Here is a 21,900-nt window from a genome sequence, read left to right on the forward strand (position 1 = left end):
TTGTTTTATCTTCTTTTATTTAACAATAGCTTTCATACAATATGCTACTTGACCCCCGGCTCAATTTGCAAATTTTGAGCTGGACCTCGCCTGGGACCCTGCGAGTGCCCCGGGGACACACATTTTTCATTCAAAAGGTGCTGGGCTCCCCACATTAATTTGTATGTATTTGCTGAGTTTCCATACCCGAATGTTTCCGAAAAATCTGACCCGGAATCTGACTTTGTAATGTATACGCTCAATATGGAGCTCAATTTTTAACTTTTCACGCTTATATCTCCGCAACGGTTATGTTCTTTTGGGACAAAGTATCCAAAGGCCATAGTCTCAACTCGAAGTCAGAGTTACACTTGGATAGGTTCCCTCGTTATAACAAGGTTCATGTTTTCTGGTTCACGACAAGCTCACCCTCACACAGCGAATATCGTCAGACTATGCCTGGCCCAAACAGGGGTAGTGCAAATTGACCATCCACCATACTTGCCAGATCTGAATCCTCCTGACTTCTTGCTGTTCCCACGTCTCAAACTCGCGTTGAAAGGAAAGAAATTTGACTATATTCCAGACATCCAATGAAATGTGACGAGACTCCTGAGCACCATCCCGAAAAAAGATTTCTCAAAAACTTTTCAGGACATGTACAGCCGTGCTCAGTGTTGCATAGCTGCGGGAGGGGACTACTTCGAAGGACAGTAAAGTAAGTTTAATTCATATTGTATCTACTTTCTATTTACGGAATCATTCACCGAACTTTATTGTCAGAGGTTGTATTTTTAGAAAAAAAAGGGGGGGAACTACAGCACATATTTTTGTGTCACTTTATTCTTCCTCAATCATCTATCCCTACCGTGATCTAGATGGGAATACATTGTCTGCGTGTAATTTTATAAATAATAAATCTATGTCGGAATCATCGCCTTTAATGAACTACTTACTGCAATATAATTTTTGAATACAATGGCTCCAGATATATGTATATTATAATTTCTACGAACGGAATAGGCGTGGCCGACGCAGAAACGCTGGTGATTAGCATTTTACCACTGAGCTGAAATAAAAGCTTGAAGTTCAGAGCTCACGATTTTGTCATATCAGGATAGTCCCAGAAGTACCCAAACTGACGTATAAATGGCGGGTGTTTGAAGACGCTACGTTGTTTAGTATTTGTTTGGCAGCCATCAATAGTGAACGCTCTCAGTGAATTCGTAAACATGAAAAAACAGGCCATCGTTATGTAATGCAATACTTTCATTTGAAAGGTCTCACTTCAAAAAATATTAAACCGAGCTAGATTCTACTCTGGGGGAGTCTGCTCCTTCGTTTGCAACAGTAAAATATTGGATGACAGAGCTTAAACAAGGTCGTACGAGCTGCAAAGACGAACATCGCAATGGTCGACCAAATGAGATCATGCCAAAGATGGTGAAGAAATTCCACAAAATGGTATGGATGACCGTCGACTGAAAGTGCGCGAGCTAGTACACATGGTAGGCATTTCAAAAAGTACTGTACATGGCATATTGACTGAAAATTTGGACGTAAGAAAGCTGTGGGCGAGATGAGTGCCGCGTTTGCTCACAATGAAACAAAAACAGCGTCGTGAGGATGTTCCAATCGAGTGACGATGTTTCACAGCAATAAAGCAGAGATTTTGCGTCCATTTATAACCATGAATGAAACATGGGTCCATCACTTCACACCTGAGACGAATAGTCAAACCAGTCGAGTAAAAGAAAAGAATTGGCTCCAAAAAAAGGCGAAGACAGTTTCATCTGATAACAAGGTCGTGGCGTGTCAGTTTTTTGGAATGTGCGTGGGATAATTTTCATTGATTATCTACAAAAAGGTACAACAATCAACGGTGAGTATTATCCAAAACTTATTGCAGCGTTTAAGCGATCAAATCAAGAAAAAAAGAAACTCTGGTATACGTTTGATAAAAATGGTAAATACTAACATTTCTTAGTACATTTCTGAAATTATTGAATTTTTTTTTTTTTTTTTTATCATAATCCCCAATGATTGTATTATTACTGTTTGAACTAGAGACATTAGAAGACTAAAAACTGGAACTATACAGGTGCCTTTATTGATTTTCTGTATTTATCGATATGAAATTTGGATAGGATGTTTGTCATAATACTAACGCTAATTTCTGGTAGTGTTCTAAATTAACATAGGTTCAGGAGGATGGTTATAAGGGAAAGTTCTTTTAAAAAAAAAAATCCTTTCAATTGTAGCACAAGAACAGGTCTGTTTTACTGATGTTTGACTATCGTGTTATCGCCATGATTGTACCTTTCAAGAAAAATATTGTGCTATATTTTAATTTAAATAATCTCTCAATAGTTTGACAAGTCGCTGATATTGAAAATTTTATTTTCTACCAGAAATGGATCTAAGTGTATTACAAAATATTTTTCCCTAAAAGCACAAAAGTACTTTGTTTATTTACTATTGGTGTGCAGGAGACTCCTTCCATTGTTATCACTATCTTTAATATTCTGCTAATTAGCGCACGTCACATGCCACAAATTTAAAAGCTTGTATTCACTATGGTACTTTGATAATATTTCGCTTTGGTGTAAGAAATGCATTCTTTAATATAGCCAATAAATTGCAATATTGTTTTTTTTCTTCCTCTTTTACTATAACGTTTACCATACCAAAGCATATGTCTAATAATGACATAACTAGCTTCTTTTTCTCATTTTAGCAATCCAGTGTTGTTGTTCTCCCCCGAACTTTGATTGCCACGTCTTCGTGTTTAATTTCATCATTTTAATTATCCGCTCATTCTTTCCTATACTCTCCTTTGAATTCTTCGTGCCGTTTTCTACGTTTTCCCCCCTATAGTACAGTACTTCATACGAAATGGTTGATAAATTTTCTACGTAATTATTTACGTAACGATCCGTAAAATACTAGTTTCTTCTTCATGAAGCTTCATTTGCCACACTTACAGAATGTCATCAGATGGAGAGATTCCACAATTTACATTCAGTAATTTCATTTAATTTTTAAAGTCAGACAACAAATACTTTGTGTTTATTAAAAAAAAAAAAAAAGAAAAGAAAGAAAGAAAGAACGAAAGAAACAAAAAAAAAAGGCGTGTAAATTTTATGTATTACACCTTTAATTGTATACATCAAAATTGTTTTATGTAATTTAATAAGTTTGTACTTCTGTGTGTCTAACTAAAAATTGTGACATTAAAGTAAACCGTATGCATAATTTTATTAATTTTTTTAAAAAATATTGTATCAACAGATTGCTGTACGTTTGATAATTCTAGATTACGTCCTATCTTCAAAATACAAAATGTAAAATTATCCCCCACCACCACCCCCTTCCAAAAAAAAAAAAAAAAAAAAGGCTTCTACAGCAAAACCGTTGGTAAACAGTAACATGTGTTGGCAGAAAATAGTGCAAGTTATAAATTCCAAACCTCTTGTTTACTCTACTCCCATCATAAGAAGTCAGACGAAAAAAAAAAAAAAAAAAAAAAAAAAGCTAAATTAATTGTAAAGTTAATTCTAACAACATGTAAAAATCAAAATCTAAAAATGTATTCTAAATAATAATGTATTAAAAATAATAGAATAGTGACCTAAACGATACAAGGTTAAAAGCTGCTGATTGGAAAGTGAAAAACTTGAAATTCCTCCCATTTTTAAAAGTAACTGAGGATGTGGTGCAATCTACACAAATTACCGCAAATTAAACAAGGTTTCTCGTAGAAAAAATGACAGTCCGTACTGTTAAGTAAGACAGGCAGGCCTCTGGAAGTTTGTATTTTCATATACGTACTTAGCTCTTTTACTGAAAATTACAATACCCGTTACATGATTACCACATCAATATCACTTCTGACAGTCATAGTGCACAAGTGCACAGAGATCACACATTTATTTAGCAATTGCATGGAATTAACAAATATGCATAGTTAATCAGAGCTGGTTGCTAAGAGAACGAAAACTGAATTGCCTGCAAATAGAATATATCGTTTACTATTTCTTTGTTGAGACGATTTTCTTTAAAAAAAAAAAATACTTATAATGATTTTGTTCTTATTTATATTAATATTCTATTAATTACCCTACATTATGGCATGCGCCATAACTTCGGAAAAGCTAAAACAGGGGAGTTTATTGGCTGAGTTGAATAGTTTTTGCACAATTTTCTCCAGTTTTTTTTTTTTTTCAGAATTTATTAATAACTATAGGATATGGCATGATTAATTTTCTAAAAATGCAAGATTATTGACGATATTGTGTTTTGTTACATTTCATAAACAAATATTTCAAAAGATAATCCTACATGACAAAATTAACTTTTTCTCAAAAAATTGAGGAAGTGCAGTTTTGTGACTGAGGATGAATTTTGTTTCGGCGATTTTGTTGCAAAACGGATATGCTGACTTATATCATACACAAATATTTAATTCAGCTGTAGTACAATGTATCTGATATCTCTCCAATTAGGAATTATATTTCTGCGAATTCGGCATCTATGGCCTTTAAAGCCCGTCACGTATGAGGGATGATGTCCCTCGGAGATCACACTACTAAGGGTAATAGGGAAGGAAGGAAGCAATTAGGACTTTATGTTAGGTACCATTCCGATATTTGCCTATCATGAACGAGAAAATCTCAGAAAAAACTCGCTCAGGATAGCTGGCCTGAAAATGCTTTTCCATCTTTCCGACCGGGTATCCCACTGGAAATTGAACCCGGGACTGCTCGCACTAAAATCGAAAGTGTTAGGACTACTCTCTGCATGACCTCCTCTCATTTCTCGCAAAAAACTCTAGAAAGCTTAGTTTGCTGATGGGAGTAAACTACTTTTAGAAGATGCTTCAGCAAACGGCTATAACGACTCTGTTCATATTTCAGAAGCAAATATTACCTTACTAACCCTCCATTAGTTTGGAGAAATCCAAGATGTAAGATTTAATAGTGTGGTTAGTTTTTGTAGTAACTTTGTAGTATAGTAGATTCGGTTATAAGAAATAACATTAAATTTTAGTGTGGTTTACCGTACACTTCTTGCACTATCCTATTTAACCAGCATTTGTGTATCTATCCATCTGCTTCACGACAGCTCTCGTACAAGTACCTTTGCTCAGTGACGAAAACCACAATAACTTATCTGGAACACTATCATTACTCAGGAAAATAGTCTCTATCGGATTCCACAACACTCTACCACCTATCAACCAGTTGTTGAATCCCCCCTGAAAGAAGCAACCGGTTTTCGAGGCAAAGTACTGGATTACTGTCCGTTACACCTCATCTTGCAGTGTTTTCCCAGAAATGTGGTTTTCCAGTCTGTGAAATAGACAGTAGTCTGTTGATGCAAGATCTACGGAAAATGTTGGATGGGGGGCACATTCAACACAGGTTCTTCTCGTTGTGTATGGGCGCGCGTTATCACTGTGGTGATGAACCGCAGCAGGATGTTTCTTATACAATGCAGTCAGTCTGCAGGCCTCAAAATGCTGACAGTAGACATTTGCATTGACTGTCTGGTTACGTGGCAACAGCTCAAAATGTATTATCCCATTGATATCCCACCAAACGCTCAACATCATATTGCAGGTTTGCAGGTCCTGTTTTGGCAGTTTCTCCCCTCACTTGGGTACCTACTGATCCCCTGTCACCATTCTGTCTAGAAATGGTTGACTTCTATGATGGATGATCAGGAAACTGCAGATACTCGCTCGTTGCTGCATCTGTTGAAACGATAACGCATAGGGTACCCATTTACCGAGTTTTAACACGTATCCAAGGTCCTGCAGATAACGATGGACGATCGAATGTGTGACATGGAGTTCGCTAGCCAGTTCAACAATTTCCATTGGATTTGCTTCTACCCCTGCTCGAAAAGCATCGCTGTTCAGGTCTTCTTTTTCGAGACTTATCGGTGAGGATGTCCTCAGATCGAAACCACTGGAACCACCTTTGGCACTACCGCACATCTACAATACCCTGATCACACACAGCATTGTAATCACATACAGCATTGATATTTCGTGCCGCTGCGCTAACTGAATGTCCCTGATGAAATTCATACAGCATGACATGTCCATATGGTACTCCGATACTGCCATGATGAAACACAAGCCACAACTCCAGAACGTGCTCCTTCTACACACTGCGGCACAATGAAGTTTTCTGTATGACACGACTACGACACGTGTCGATGACACGATTATAATACGTGCCCTCTAATTCACTATTCCCTCACATGGCGACATTACAACGGTCATTGAAAAAACATTACGTATGGGATGCCTGATATTCGATTTTATGAAACTTGGCATGTTCCTCAGACCTTAAGGGGGCAGACTACTAAAAAATGATACAAAAGTTAACAATTCTTCTTTTGCCCGTTATTCGTAAGTGAAAAGAGATAATGAAACGAAACTTACCACAATACTAGATAATGTTATTCTACACCCGAAAATACGAATCAAAAGAATTTTCAGTGTTGCCATCCATAGAAATCAGTGTGACCAGAATTTGAATTACCCAAAAATCTAGGTTAAGGCAGCGACTAGAAAAATGAACTCAACGGTAATTGATGACTTATTATGTTGTCTTGGTTCCTTGTTAACTACATTTTGATTAATATTTGTATTTATTTTGTAATAACTTATGTAAGTTATTACAAAATAAATACAAATGTACTGTAGTGGTCAAACGGTCAATGATTGGTAGTTGTGTCCATTAAGACTTTTCTCAGAATCACAATATATACAATATATTACGGTTTCAGTTATTTTTACCTAAGTGGCCAAATGGTCAATGATTGGTGATTGTGTCCATTGAGACCTTTTCTCAGGTTCACAATATCTACAACATAGCACGGTTTCAAGCAGTTGCACCGAAATCCATTTCCATAAGAATTGTGCGAGGTCCTTTAAATTCTCAACTTAAAAAAGAAAAAAAGAAAACTCGCTAGCTTCTACTATACACCCCATAAGCATTACATCTTAAATAGGTGGGTATTAAAAGTCCAGTTTGGACTGGCTCGAGAAAGGTACGGTCCAAAGAAAGATTTTGTTTTGGGAGCGACGGAAAATTCAGTTTCTTAAAACTATAAACTGGGTTAGTTAATACTTTCATTTTCAATTTTATGAAATACTAGCTGGAATGCTCATTTTTCGTACAAGAATGAGTTTAGGAAAAAATTTCCCCTTCTCCCTTCTTTAGAATAGGCACTTCAATCCAAGTGTAGCGGCACAATAAAATAAAATAAAAAATAAAAACAGGTGAATAAAAATGCTGGGCCTTATTCAGAGTCGTTTTGACGTGTGACCAGTGCCATACTAAAGAGTTCGACTAACACATGTTTCCTGCAGTACTCAGACCTTTCGTATGACGCTAATCATATGTCACAACGACTCTGCATAAGGCGGGTTACGTTCAAATATTCATTTTAAACGGTTAAACCACGACCACTTTATGAATACAAAATGGAAAAGGAAATTACTGTAGAAATTGTCGACTTCCTCTCTTTAGAAAGGGAATTTTCGAAAACGAGGGAAAACTTTAACTTATTTTTAATTTTTATGAATTTTATATACAAGTTTCATCTCCTAATTTGAGTTTATCTTCCTCACATGAAATACGCTGTTTTGACAGATTTCGAACACCCTCTCTCTCATGATACACATTTAAAAATTTTAAATAGCCTTTGGCAGGGAGCGAAACTTCGGGCCACCAAATCGCCACTGATGACAAAATATTTTAATTTGACGATACGCATTTGGGTTTTAGTTTGTTCGCCTTCGAGTTGCAAAGAAAAAAATGACAATCTTTTCTGATCTGACTGCTGGATTCAGACCTGAATTTCAAGCCTTGACCTACTGTTTCTACCCTAACGTTACATAGAAACATGTCAATGGCGTGGATTTGTACAGCGGACCAAAAAAAATAAAATAAAATAAAATAAAATAAAATAAAAATAAAATAAAATAAAATAAAAAAATAAAAAAAACAGTTTTATATACAAGCATTAAAACTGCATTTTAAAAATTACATTACATTAAGTCCCATCAAAGGACAAATTTAAGATCTATGCAGGTAGTTTTTGCTCTAACCCATACACGTTACGATGTCTTACAAAACAGTACCCTTGAAACCTGAAAAATAACTAGCTGATAATAAAGTGTACGTAAAAGTAAGCTTTCAATGACGGATTAACAAATGATGAATCGAATAAGGAAAATGATAAGACAATTCCTCATATAGACAGACCATAGCCACGCTACACGTATAAGCTGCAGATATTTGATTAACAAACTCTGCTCCGTTGAATACAATGTCATTGGTAATCTATATTTAAATTTGACGGTGAATTGGAGAGTACACACAACAGAACTTAAAGTTTCCTTGATATAAACTAAAATCAACTTCCTGGCGTTGAACCTACAAAAAGCTTAATTAGGCTGTTTAGTTCGGTAACGTAGTCTACATTCAGCATGCCGTCTCCCTTAGGTAGAGGTATATCTGCATCCACATCTTTACCCACAGATAGTAGATAAACATATACAGTGAGATCTTTTGTAACGGACACCTCTGTAATACAACTTTTTTTTTTTTTTTTTTTTTTTTTTTTTGTCCCAGCAAAAATATATGTTCTCTTATGGGTCACAATCCATTTGAAGTGATCCAGAGGTGGTTGCTCGATTATTTTTGAAAATTATGAAACTTACACAGTTGTTTGCTTCATATTTTCAGGCTTTAAAACTGTGTTTACAATATGTCTATCTGAAACGGTTTGCCAGTAACGGCCATATTTGTTTCGTGACGCGCGCCTACTTTCACGATTGTAAGGGTTAATAAAAACGTTCATTACGAAAACAGTACTTGGTCTAAAAAGATAAAAACAAAATCACTTGATTGGTAATGGATTGAAGTAAAAACTAGGCCTATAGGTATTTACTTATATTGCTCCTTTCTATGACAAACTTACTAGTAAAAGTAAACATCAATATCGGTGAAATTTCACTTTTTGTAATGTTTTGTAAGTAGGAAGGAGAGGTATAAACAGTTTGATTTTGTTTGTGATATGAAGAGATATGTCAATAGAATATCAGAATATCAATAACAACAATGATGCAAAGACGCAATATAAAAGAATAAGAAATCAGATTATGCATAAATGCTACTGCCAAGGACTGGATAAGACAATATGAAAAAGAAAAAATGGATATGACCACAGGAAGATATATAGGGACTTCAAACCACGGAGACCAACGACTAATGTATTAAAAAATAAAGAAGAAGAAGAAACAATACAAATAAATTTATAACAGGGAAGAAATATTTAGAAGGGTTTTATGGAAGCGACAAGCAAATAGAAGAATCAGAAAATACGGAAGAATGGAGCACGCTGGCTCAGTGGTAGGGCGCTTACCTCTGGTGTGCGGGGTCCCTGGTTCGATTTCCGGTCAAGTAAATTTGTGGTGGACAACATCGTGTCCGAGGGTTTTCTCAAGGTACTCCCGCATTCTCCCTCATTCTCATTTCACCAAATTGCCCATCATCCATTAACTTAATCACCCATCTCCCTTAGCCTAAAGGGCATTATCGTGGAACTTTAAACTGAAAGATTTCACTTTACTTCGTTTCAAAACTTGGACCCATCCATGACTGTGAATAGTGTTGCCTACGAAGCGATGAATTTTCTCGTCTCGATTCTTATTTCAAAAACAAAAAGAGTCGAGGTGGGAAACACTACTTCATCCAAGTCTTAAGAACTCAAACACTGCTTTAGTGTTACATTATTCACAGTATAAAAACCACGCATTGATTAAGTGACTGACAAACATAATGAAAGCCATTTATCAAAGTTTAAACATTCGCAAGTTATTACACATGTTGTTTGAATATCCTTACATCACATCATTTGTGGACTTCTCAAGACGCGGAAATATCCTGCTGCCTTCTAAATTAAATTAAGAAAAATCAAGGCAAAAGTTTGTATATGCCAAGGATGTTATAAAATAGAGGATCTGCCCATACGTATCTTCATCATATGAACTCAATGAAGCCAAAAAAAAAAAAAACAACCGAGCATCGTCTAAACCGGCACGTGTGATTGGCTCCTCTCACTTCCGCCATGATTGTTGGCTCGAAACATTGCGATCTTAGTGGCGCGCAGTGGGCAGAGTAGGCGTGGCGAAGCTGTGACGTTCGGCTTCACGATTTTGTTGTATGGGCAGATCCTCTATTTTATAACATCCTTGGTATATACATATATTTACAAAATGAGATGAGGAAAGCTTACACCAGAAAGAGATGAGATATAATTCTTCTAGAATTGAGGCATCACTTTTACTAAATTTACGAGACGAGACAAGAAAACCAGTGTTATCCAAATCGATTTTTAAAAGAGCTGAAATTAAAAAAAAAAAAAAATCGGTTTTCAGAACCGAATCCGAAAATATCATAAAATGTGAACAGCACTAAAGAAAACATTATTTTTCACCTTGTGGGCAACACTAATACTCTGGAATGCTTTCGTATTAAGACTTGGACCTGCTCATACAAATGGATGGGAATCTGCACCAACATGTTTATTGCGACTACCCCAGATCTATTTCCCTGACTTCTCCCTGACCTCTGGAAGGAAATTCCCTGACTTTCATGACAGGTGTCGGATGACCTTGACATATAAACAAGAATAAATAACGGTGATCATTTATATATGAGGACATTTATTCTATAGTAACAAATAATAATGAATTGCTCATGCGTACATTCCACTTACCACCCTTAAAAATCTGAGCAACGTTCTATATTGTGATCATTAATGACTGACTAAGATGAAATTGGTTTACAATTAATGTTAGAAAAAATATATTTTAAAAAATTTCCCTGATTTCCAGTCTGCTTCCCTGCTCTGCACAGTCTTCCCTAACTTCCATGATTTCCCTGATTAGTAGGAACCTCGTAATATCACGTCATGGCTAGTATACTCATCTTCGGCATAGGGGTGTAGGTTCGTTTCCCAATGGGAGTCGCGTGGTACGGTTGTTTGTTTCTTGAAGCGTTTCTATTTCAGCACCACGGCTATATGAGACATGGACCTGAAGTTCAAAGTGGAATCCAAAAAACCGTAAATGTGCTGAATGCTCTTCCATCAGGACCACGAGTACCATCATTGCTCGGATCCGAAGTTCAGCTGTGGGTTCATGTTTCATGTAGCCTCGGTGCTGAAAGAGGCGCTTAAATTTCAATTCAATCAACCAATCTATTCGCGTTCCACATCTTTACTAATAACATCTCAGTATTTATGTAACTAGTCATACCGTCGTTGATTCTGCATTATTATTTCTTTCTTACGGAATGTTAAAAAAAAAAAAAAAAACTCATATCCAGTATTTCATCATTTTGCAATCAAATTGCTGGCAGCAGCTTCTTGAAAGAAGTAGCAGCAACAGCAAGTGAGTCACTTCCACACTGTCAATACAGCTAATCTCGAGGAGCTTCAGATTTGGTTAGCATCTTCTTTTCTTCTCGTGAGCACTTGACATAGTGCAGTATCAATGACTTCCACTTCTGTAGTTTGTAAAAATGAAATGAAATCTTTAAGTTTTACATTTCATGGTTATACCGTGTAGGCTAAAGGAGACGATGATGATGAGAAATGGATGAAATGGGGGAATGAAGAAAGTGGCAGGAAACGGGAGAACCCCGAGAAAACCCACGAACACGGTGTTTGTTCACCATAAAGTTTATTTGGCGCGAGCTGGATTCGAACCAAGGACACTACGCACCAGGGTGAACGCTCTACCACTGAGCCATCGTGCGGCCCCTTCTGTAGGTAGTAGGATTTAGGATTTAGATTTCTAGGCTTTCGGCATCTAAGGCCATTTAGCTCGTCACGTTTTGAGGGATAACGTCCCTCGGCGAGCACACTATCCGGGGAAAGGGAAGGAAGAAAGGATTGGGGAAAAAGGAAGCGGCCTGGGTCCTGTAAGTTAGGTACCACCCCGTCATTTGCCTGGTGTGAATGAGGAAAACACGGGAAAACCTCATTTAGGGTGACTGGCCTGAAAAAGCGCTTTACACTTTTTCGATCGAGTGCCCTACTGGGAATCGAACCCGGGACCGCTTCTGCAGTCTCTGTGTGTATGTATTGATGTATTATTATTTTCACGGTACACCTACATAGAACCTGTAATAAGAACTGTGCTCGCAGCCAGTGGCGGCTTGAGGGAGGTAACATCGGCAAATATTTTAATTTTCTCGCTGGAAGTTCAGGGAAGAAACTTACCTAATAAACCATTTTATACCTAGTTTTCCGAAGCTTTTTTTCTCTTAACTTGTAGCGAATAAATTATAATATTTACCTATATTTTAGGCCACCATTGCTCGCAACCTTAAAAAAAAAAAAAAAAAAAAAAAAAAAAAATGGAGAACTCCTGATGTATACAATTCTTTCCCGATCAACGCCATATAACATGACTTCACGTATATCATACACTTATTAGCATGCGTCCTCTCCATTAGTAAATTAAAGAACGATATTTTTCCGCTCCAAGATCACGAACACTACATACACAGTCAACTTCACATGTAGTTGTAGGCATGTTAACCTCTGACCGGAAACAGCGGATGATTTGGATGGCGTACTTCTCACAAATAATAGCACTATAACCACGGATGTTCAACAGGTAGCCACAAGCACTGCAGCTGCCATATTCACGTACGACTGAAATTACCTTTTATTTAGGAATGGGAAACGAAAAGGAAAAATGCATTATACTGAATTACGGTATTATTACCAACAGTTTTTTTTTTTCCTCCTAATCGCCTCTTGAGTTTAATTTTACGTTTCAAAAGCAATATGTTTACAAGGCCAGTTAAACAATTTTAAAATCTAAAATGACGATAAAATCTGTATGATAACAATCATTTCCGTGAGTGCAGTTCAGCATAACGAACACTGCGTTAAATTTCTTTCTTTCTTTCTTTATTGAAGTTGTGGTTGCACTAACATATTTAAACAATACATTATTTCATGGACCTACAATGAATGATACGAAGTTTCATATGAATTGAATACCTAATATAATTCTCATGTGATGCTCCAATATACGAGGAATATTTCTTCTCAATCTTCTCTAAACCACCAAAGAACCACATGTAATGATGTAAAGGGAAAATCTCTAAGTTTTACGTCCCACGTTTATACCGGTTAGGCTAAAGGAGACGGTGATGAGAGATGAATGAAATGGTGGAATGAAGAAAGTGGGAGGAAACGGGAGAACCCCGGGAAAACGCGGTGTTTGTCCACCACAAAGTCCACACGGCGCGAGCTGGGATCGAACCAGGGACCCCAAGCACCGAATGTGAATGCTCTACCACTGAGTCACCGCGCCTCCGATGACGTAAAGGGAATAAAACAGTACATTGGACGTCCCCCTCCATTGACAGATTGTTATTTATTCGTTGTGGAGTAGTGAGCTCTAAATCATATCAAGTTCAATCGAAGCGCCCGCCAAGTGTGAGTCGATTTCTTCAGGCGCTGACCTTGAAATTTTAGGGAACTCAGTAGTTGAGAAATCACAACCTACCCTTTCACGAAAGACATGATCCACGCATTCAGCAAGGGTGTCTGCCATCATAGTTTCCCATCTTTGTACACCTTCATCATCATTAAGTCTTTCTTTAAATCCTATCCAGCAGTCGTACACAGTCATCGTCTATAAAGTTCCCTTCTTTAAACACTTTGCAGGACTCGTACATACAGCTATCGTTTATAAAGTTTCCTTCTTTAAAACTCTGCAGCAGTGGTGCACACAGCCATAGCTTATAAAATTACCTTCCTTAAACTCTCTGCATTAGCAGTGTACACATCCATCACTTGTAAAGTTCCCGCCATAATCCTTATTCATTCGACAATGAACTGCGACTGTATTATGTCCTTACACCATTAGCAATCTAATTGCATCATGCAGTTCATATTTGGCGGGCGCTTCGATTGCACTCGATATGTTTTCAAGCTTGCTACTTCATAATGACAGAACGCAATACCTATCTACCACGTGGGAAGGGGAGGCTTATTTTAGCAGTCCAATGAACAGTTTTGCCTTATCCTCGTTTTGTCATCTAGCGTGGTCCTCCTCGGATGCTTTAACGAGGTTTAAGCCCTCGTAGTCGAACGGTTGGTGCACTCCTTCCTGGTTATTGACTCAGCAGCTACCTGAATCAACAAGCAACAAACTTTGTGGTCTCTGATTGCTAATCGCACATCCCCAACTTCAAGTTATCCCGATAGCTAAAGCATTTCAGGGGCTGTAGTACTGCTTCGATATATCCGATCAGATGGCATGCCTCTGGAGTTCGTGGTTCCGAGTTTGATTCTCAATTAGGAGGAATTGAATTTGTGGTTCTATACAGTCTCATAGGAAATTTAAGAGCTACTAGGGTCAACCTTCCAGTTCCCCGTGTCAAATACAGTGACACAATCCAAAAATGCCATGAATAACATTTCCAAGACTTACTGTGTTAGTCAAATGTGTGGAGAAAGACCTTAATTCAATCTTCTGCATTTTAAAGCTCGAAGAATACACTGCCAAAAGAGTTTTACGTCCCACGATTATGCCGGTTAGGCGAAAGGAAACGGTCATTATGAGAAATGGGGATGAAATGGTGGAATGAAGTGGGAGGAAACGGGAGAACCCCGAGAAAACCCACGAGCACGGTGTTTGTCCATCACAAAGTCCACACGGTGCGAGGTTTACAACTCAGAAAAATAATGAAATACAAGTCTTTTAGTCCCACATACAAGATCATTTACACTAAAGGAGACGGATGTTTAATGAAAGGGGGTGGATATAAGATAATTAGTAGGCTGTGGGAGGGGAAAGAAGAAATCCGAGGAAGCTCAAGAAAATGTACTGTACTCTTTTAAACTCACATTGTCTGTGATCGCACCACGGACTCTTGCACCAGAGATGAGAGCTCTGCCATAAGCCGTCGTGCCCCTATTTACAGTTGTCGATTGTATGCTTATTTTAATGCGCTTATTCTAATGATGCTGATGATGCAGGGATGATGGGAATTGAATGGTTATGGTAAGAAATTCCGGCTTAGATGTAATGCGTTGACAGCCAACGCACCAATCTCACAGTACTCAACTAAAGGGGCGTTCTGGCTGGCCGTAGCCCTTTACAAGGTGTAACAACAGTATGACTTTTTATTAGACTTTACTTACATTTCTAGATACATTTGTAAGAACAACTTCAAATTTCAGCTTGTGTTTACTTACTTGAGAATAGATCTTCGCTAAAACGTTCTGACAGAATTTAAAATCTAATGTTCAAAGCAGACACTGAAAGCATCAGCAAAGAACCACTTGAAAGATCACTTACATAGGAGAGATGAAAGAAATAAACACCAAATAAAAACATACTACTAAAACTAAACAAACATTGAAAACATATCCATTTCAATTAGAGAATGAAAAGTTCAACTTACCGGAACATACGATTACATCCATTCCATTTTTTTTCTCTTGAAATCCTCGTTTTTCAGTTTTTTTTTCTTTCTTTTTCCCATTGCTGCGGGCGCTCCTCCAACCAGCAAGATCTTCAAGAGTCTCTTGTCAAACGTCCAAAATCAACAGATCATAATCACTTATCCACTGTGTTCACTGTTTTGCTCAACACTTTAGTTCGAGAAAACAACTTCCTCTTGTAAGACGCGTCCAATACTGGACAATAAAACAAGACAACTTCTTTCTGAAGAGTGTACATCTAAATCTAAAAAGCTTACAACCGTAACATAAACAAACAAAATTTCAACTCGGGAATACAAATTGAACATATTGGAATATTCGAGATCTTATCATGGCCAATTTGTTAACATCGTTGGGCAGCTCTTCATTCTGTAGCCGATTTCAAAATATTATTCCTAAACATTATAAATTAAGAATATACTTTTTCCTTAACTTTGTTTTTTTTTATTGAAACCTTTCCTTCAATACCTATATTATAAATAATCGTGTCTTAACCCTTCTTTCAAAACCTCCTTTAATACCTATATCATAAATAGCTAACTAAAATATTAACCTAAATAAAATGCTTAAACACTAAACCTGAATTTAAAGAAAATATCGTTTAGGAGAAATAAAATTTACAAGAAGTGGAAATCTGTTATTGTGCATGTATAGTATTTAAAATATCAAACAAGTAAAATTTTCAACCCATCATCGAAAATATAGTGCCAACACTGTAGTAATCTGGTGTAATTTGAGAGGTTTAGAGGTTTATATATATATTATTAGGTCACTATCATGTTCGTTTGTTTGTTAGCTAGAGTCGCATCTTGCAACATTAATTTCATGTACGATCACTCTGAAATTTTCTACAGATACGTCAAGCTGATGACAATGCAATGTTTTCACAATTTTTACTGCAGCTTATCAATCATTTTATTGTAAAATTAACTGATTAGTTCAGGGGTATAGAAGCAAAACCTATTAAATCCATTTTTCAATTTTGTCAGGAGAAGAAACAAAAGTAACTCCCTTATGTTTCATAATTGTTGAACTTTTTTTTAAGTAGTCACTACTTAATGCAGATGAGTGAAATCTACCACTAAAGAAAAACAATTGTTCAACAATTCTGAAACACAAGGGAGCCACTTTTCTTTTTCGTTTCCTGACAAAATTGAAAAATGGACTTAGCAGGTTTTGCTTCTATACACCTGAATTGTTTACTGCTTATTATATCCTATTTGATTATGCAACCACTAATGCTCTTGAGTTCGCATGTGCAGTATAACATACAGGATATATCCGTGATTTAAAATGAAATCTTTGAGTTTTACGTCCCACGATTATGCCGGTTAGACTAAAGGAGACAGTGATTATGAGAAATGGTGGAATGAAGAAAGTGGGAGGAAACGGGAGAACCCCGAGAAAACCCACGAGCACGGTGTTTGTCCACCACAAAGTCCACACGGTGCGAGCTATCCGTGATTTAGTTTTGCTTCATATTGTGAAACTACAGAAGACTTCAACATCTAACTGAATGTGGAAAAAAAATTAAAGGAAAAGAAACTCTTAAAAAATGCGTAAGAAGATTTTTCGTGGGATACAATGAAGAAAGAAGACAAAGATTGCTGAATCTATATCAAAAACCATTTCTCACCATTTTATCGTTTTTTCTCTATAGTGATTAACACTGAAACAGGACAGCTATTTATAAAGCTTTCCAAACTTATGTATACCATAGTTTGCAACTCTAAAACTACCACGCGCTGCCATCTATTGGTGGTAGGTGCCGTATCAGAACTGATTCGAGTACTCTCCTCTTCCCTACCTTTTTTCGCACTGAACCATATGTGCTATTTGCAAAATCACCTGTGAAACAAACAATCCCGAACGATCCACACATGCACACCAAACATATGTAGATTATTAAACACATGTCAACCGACAGCGTGAAATATTGTTGTTGTTGTGCAAATCGTTTTCCTGAAGCTGTCGATAGCTATTAGTGGAGAGATTTCCTCCAACATTATTTTTGTTCTCGTTCCACTGGGGAAATGTGGTCGTTTAAAGCGTAAAATCATCATTTAGGTATGGAATTGACGCAACTAAAAGGCAAACAGGATGAAAATAATAAAAACTTTTTTTTTTAACGATGGAATACGAATTTTCCATACAGAAATTTGTTTTATTTAACTGTGCCAGAAAATTCTACATTATTTAACAAGCCTTTCCTTCATTATTAGAAGTGTGCCTCGCTGTTAGGAGCAATTAAACGAAAATAATCACAATGCATTATTTAGTAGTGTATATCTTTCATATGCCATCATCATAGGTATTCTCCCTTACTGGCAGATCACTTGCAGCAGCTAAGAAGCTTCCATGCTCCACGGTCCTCCGCTAACCTCTTCGTCTTCATGTATGATCTTTGTTTTTATATCATCCATTAATTGTAGTCTCCTTCGCCCCCTCCCTCTCTTTCCCGCCACCATACCCTCTAAGACGTCCCTCATGATACAATTTCTTCTTAGAATGTCCCAACGAGTTTCTCTTCCTCTTCTTAACAATATCTAGAAGTGTTCTTTTCTCCCCCACCATTTCTACCACTCTCTCATTCGTTTTCCGCTCGACCCAACTAATTCTTTCCATTCTTCTCCACACCCACATTTCATATGCAGTCCTAAATAAATAAATAAATAAATAAATAAATAAATAAATAAATTATTCCAGCAGAATAATACAAGAAAACTATTCACTCCATCAGATTAGTAACGAACCACAAAAAATCGTTTTTCTCGAAAACCACGCATGAAGATTTAGCCCCAACTATGTTCTTGTCTTCAGTTTAATGTACTTTATCGACTGATATACGTTTAATCTTTGGATTAGGATTATTAGGAATTAGATTATCGGGTTTTCGGCGTCTATGACCATGTTAACACCGTCATACATATAAGGGATGACGTTCCTCGGCGATCACACTGACCTGAAAATTGGAGAGGAAAAAAGGAAGCGGCCTGGAACCATTATATTCGGCATCATCCCGGTATTTGTCTAGTATGAATGAGGTAAACCCAGGAAAAAACCTCACTCAGGATGGCGAGGCTGAAAAGGCTCTTATTAACAGCTTTCCGACCGAGTGTCCCCCACAGGAAATTTGTCCCGAGACCGTTCGCACCATTTAATCTTGGGACAATAATATACTTAACGAAAAATTAATATTTAAGAGTTAATCATATATTTTGGAGCTATACATCATTAACCATACTGTATACTGTTATTATGCTAGTGCCGTAATGAAAACCTTGTTTAGTGTGTACACTTTAATATTAGTTCCATTTAATAGGTAGCATGACTATGGTACAGTAAGTTTTAAAAAAAAATCTCGATTTTCTCGAAAAGCTACGTGTATGAATTTACTCTTACCTATTTACAAGAAACGGGAAGGGAAAAGAATAGAACAGGTGATTAGTTTTCGATACCTGGGTAGTATTATTAGTGACGATATGAAGTGCGAACGTGAAATAAAAGCAAGGATAGGAATGGCGAAAGAAACCTTTACGGAGAAGAAAAGTCTGTTTTATGAGATTTTGAATAAAGAATTGAGGGGGGGAAAAAACTCACAGAGTGCTTCGTGTATTATGTTTACTGTACTGTATGGGACAGAAACGTAGACATCATGAAAAAATAATGAAAACCGACTGGAACTTCGAATTGTGGATGTAAAGAAGAGTAAAAAGAATTAGTTGGGTCGAGCGAAAAACGAATGAAGGTGTTAGAAATGCTGGGGAAGAAAAGATCAGTTTTGGATATAATTCAGAAGAAGGAGAAAAACTGGTTGGGATGGGGTAAGAAGGAACTGTATCATGAGAGACGTGTTAGACGGTATGGTAGCACGAACGAGAGGGAGAGGGCGAAGTAGGATACAACTGATGGACGATATCAAAGCAGAAAAATCGTATGTGAATTGAATGGATGTATCATATTTTTCTCCTAATCGCTTTATAAAAAAAAATCGCTACCGGGCCAAAGGTATGTTCAAGAGCTTATGCAAAAATTACTCCACTGTCGTTGAAGTTCAGTGCTCTAGCACTACCTTCTCTAGATGGAAGGAAAGCCAGAGGAAGACCCTACAAACATACTGAAATGTAATGAAAGTAGATAGAATTTTAAAGATTTGGCTATAGTGTTGACGCAATAAGTAGCTAATTCGATTGTTTTTTTCAGGCGAGAATAATAAAAATTCTGGTGGTTCCTAAAAACACTGAAGATAACATACTTCAATATTTCCCAACATCTACTCTTTATTTAATACCGGCAACATACGAATAGTAAGATTAACACGTCTACGGTTGACAGGACATTTTGCTTTCGTGGAGCCTTTCGGAAAGATCAAACGAAATCGGATCTTAGGGAATGGTTACTCCTAATCCTAATGGGGACATGGAGAACTTTTTCTGCAGTGATACACTTTTGGAATTTCTATAACGTTCAAGATTATGCGTCGTACTCTCTGTGACGACTCTCGTTCCCTCACAGTGTATTCTTCCGATTGAGTCCTTTCAATCGGAAAAATATTAATTAATTCATACAAGCGATTAGTTGTGTAAGAAAGCCACAATTACACAGTTCTTGTATAAGTGGTCCCTGATCCTAACCCTCAATCAGTTTCTCTACTCCAGCTCGTAATTTAGAGCTTCTACATACCTTTCTAAACCACAGAAAAAGAACTGGTCACCCTATCCCTGCATAACCGGATTACTGGCCTCACCTTGCTACTTTAGTTAGAACGTGCCTTCAGGCAAAACACACAAGACATGCGTTATACTTTAAAGGCTAATATCATAAATGCAAAATTAACCAGTGACAGGATACCCACATAACGGAAAATGCAAGTAAAACATAAAATAAATAGATATGGTGTTTGTCTCATCAAGTCCAGCTGGTCTGGAATTGAATCTGAATTCACGTGCATTAGAGATGAGAGCTGCCATTTCTCCGAAATATAATTACTCCTGATTCACATCGGCGGGATTGTATACAAACTCATTTATGAAACGTTTTTCTAATAGGACTAATTTAATGGCAGTAATGTTAATTAATGGACAATGATTTATATATAGGAAGATACCGTAGATGAAAGGCAAAATAGTTACGTATGGTGCACAACAGTCCGAGAATAAAAAGTATTTACTGAAGTAATCCAAGAGTGAAACTTTCCTAATGAAGAATATGACTCACTGTCAGTACTCAAACTCGCTAAGAGCATGATTTGTACGTCACTATTTCCAGGTCAGTTTTCCTTTTCAACGAAGTGATGACGTTTGTTTGTTTTACGAATACTAATATGGGTTTTGCCCACATGCCTAACGGGACATGATAAGGCCATTTACCTCTTATTTAACTAACTATAATTTTATCTTGCTTGTGGTTCGCATTCCCAGAATAATTACTCCTAAACCTGAGTATTGCCTAATATCATTTATCGGAATAACAAAAAAATATTTACGCCCTACAGTACAAAGCATTGTAAATGATTCAGCAGATTGCCTATTCTCTTCACTTTTTCCAACAGCATTTGCTCTTTCTCTGTACCTTCCTTCAGAAATTGCATTCATATAGTTTTAATTATATTGTTTTGTTTGATTCCATTACGTGCAAGCTCATGAACATGAATCTGAGTGAAAGAGCTTACCACACTGATTTACAAAACGAAAAAAGAATTACGACTTTCAAAACTAACTCAAATTCTATGAGGTGTACTCTTCCAGCCTCCCCAATATATATATATATATATATATATATCCTTATTTGGTACACAATACGCGTAAAGCTATTTTTAATACGTGCATTACCTCAAGCAATGCAATGGTGCCACTTCTCACTCCTGAAAAAGGTTTGAACCCATAACAATTTGATATACACGATTAAGCACAGACAAAATGCTATTTGTAAAGAAACTGGGTTTTCATAACCCTGGGAAGGATAGACAAACGCTCTCCTAATTTCTTGTGACAATACCTCACTTTTCTAGACTAGAAGGAAACACAGAATATTTAAAATAAATTGGCATTCGAAGTTTGTAGCAAGAAAATCGGCAAACTTCTCCGTCTTCCTCTAATCCAACTCAAAACTTCTACTCCTCGCGTCTTATGAAATGGACATGTAGGTCTAAGGGTAGCCCAAAAGTAGATAAACACCGCTGCATTGATCAAGTATGACATTCTAGTTTATGAGTTTATTTGGTTCGGCTGTTCGGAGTTTAAGGTAAAAGAAAAAAGGCACTAAGAACAAATGATAAAGAAATTAATCTACCTAATGGATAACAACAAGAAATGATAAAATGCAATGAACTGATCAGTACAGTACTGTATACCTACTTTT

The 21,900-nt window shown here is 36.9% G+C and overlaps 1 long non-coding RNA gene across 6 annotated transcripts in view; it reads right to left on the reverse strand.

Annotated features, from left to right (window-relative positions):
* LOC145690020 (uncharacterized) overlaps positions 1-21,900 on the reverse strand; it is a 449,583-nt gene that overhangs the window by 408,791 nt on the left and 18,892 nt on the right. For 2 of the 6 annotated variants that reach the window (XR_014132139.1, XR_014132137.1), the window contains exon 2: positions 15,501-15,784. The exons of 2 other annotated variants lie outside the window; for them this stretch is intronic. This is a non-coding gene — a long non-coding RNA (uncharacterized LOC145690020). Of the gene's footprint in view, positions 1-15,500; positions 15,793-21,900 lie in introns of all 6 variants that reach the window. 2 more of the 6 variants (XR_014132140.1, XR_014132141.1) reach the window with 2 other exon arrangements.

This window comes from Thermobia domestica, chromosome 7 (assembly GCF_964235325.1).
Source record: "Thermobia domestica chromosome 7, izTheDome1.hap1.1, whole genome shotgun sequence".
Taxonomy (NCBI): Eukaryota; Metazoa; Arthropoda; class Insecta; order Zygentoma; family Lepismatidae; genus Thermobia; species Thermobia domestica.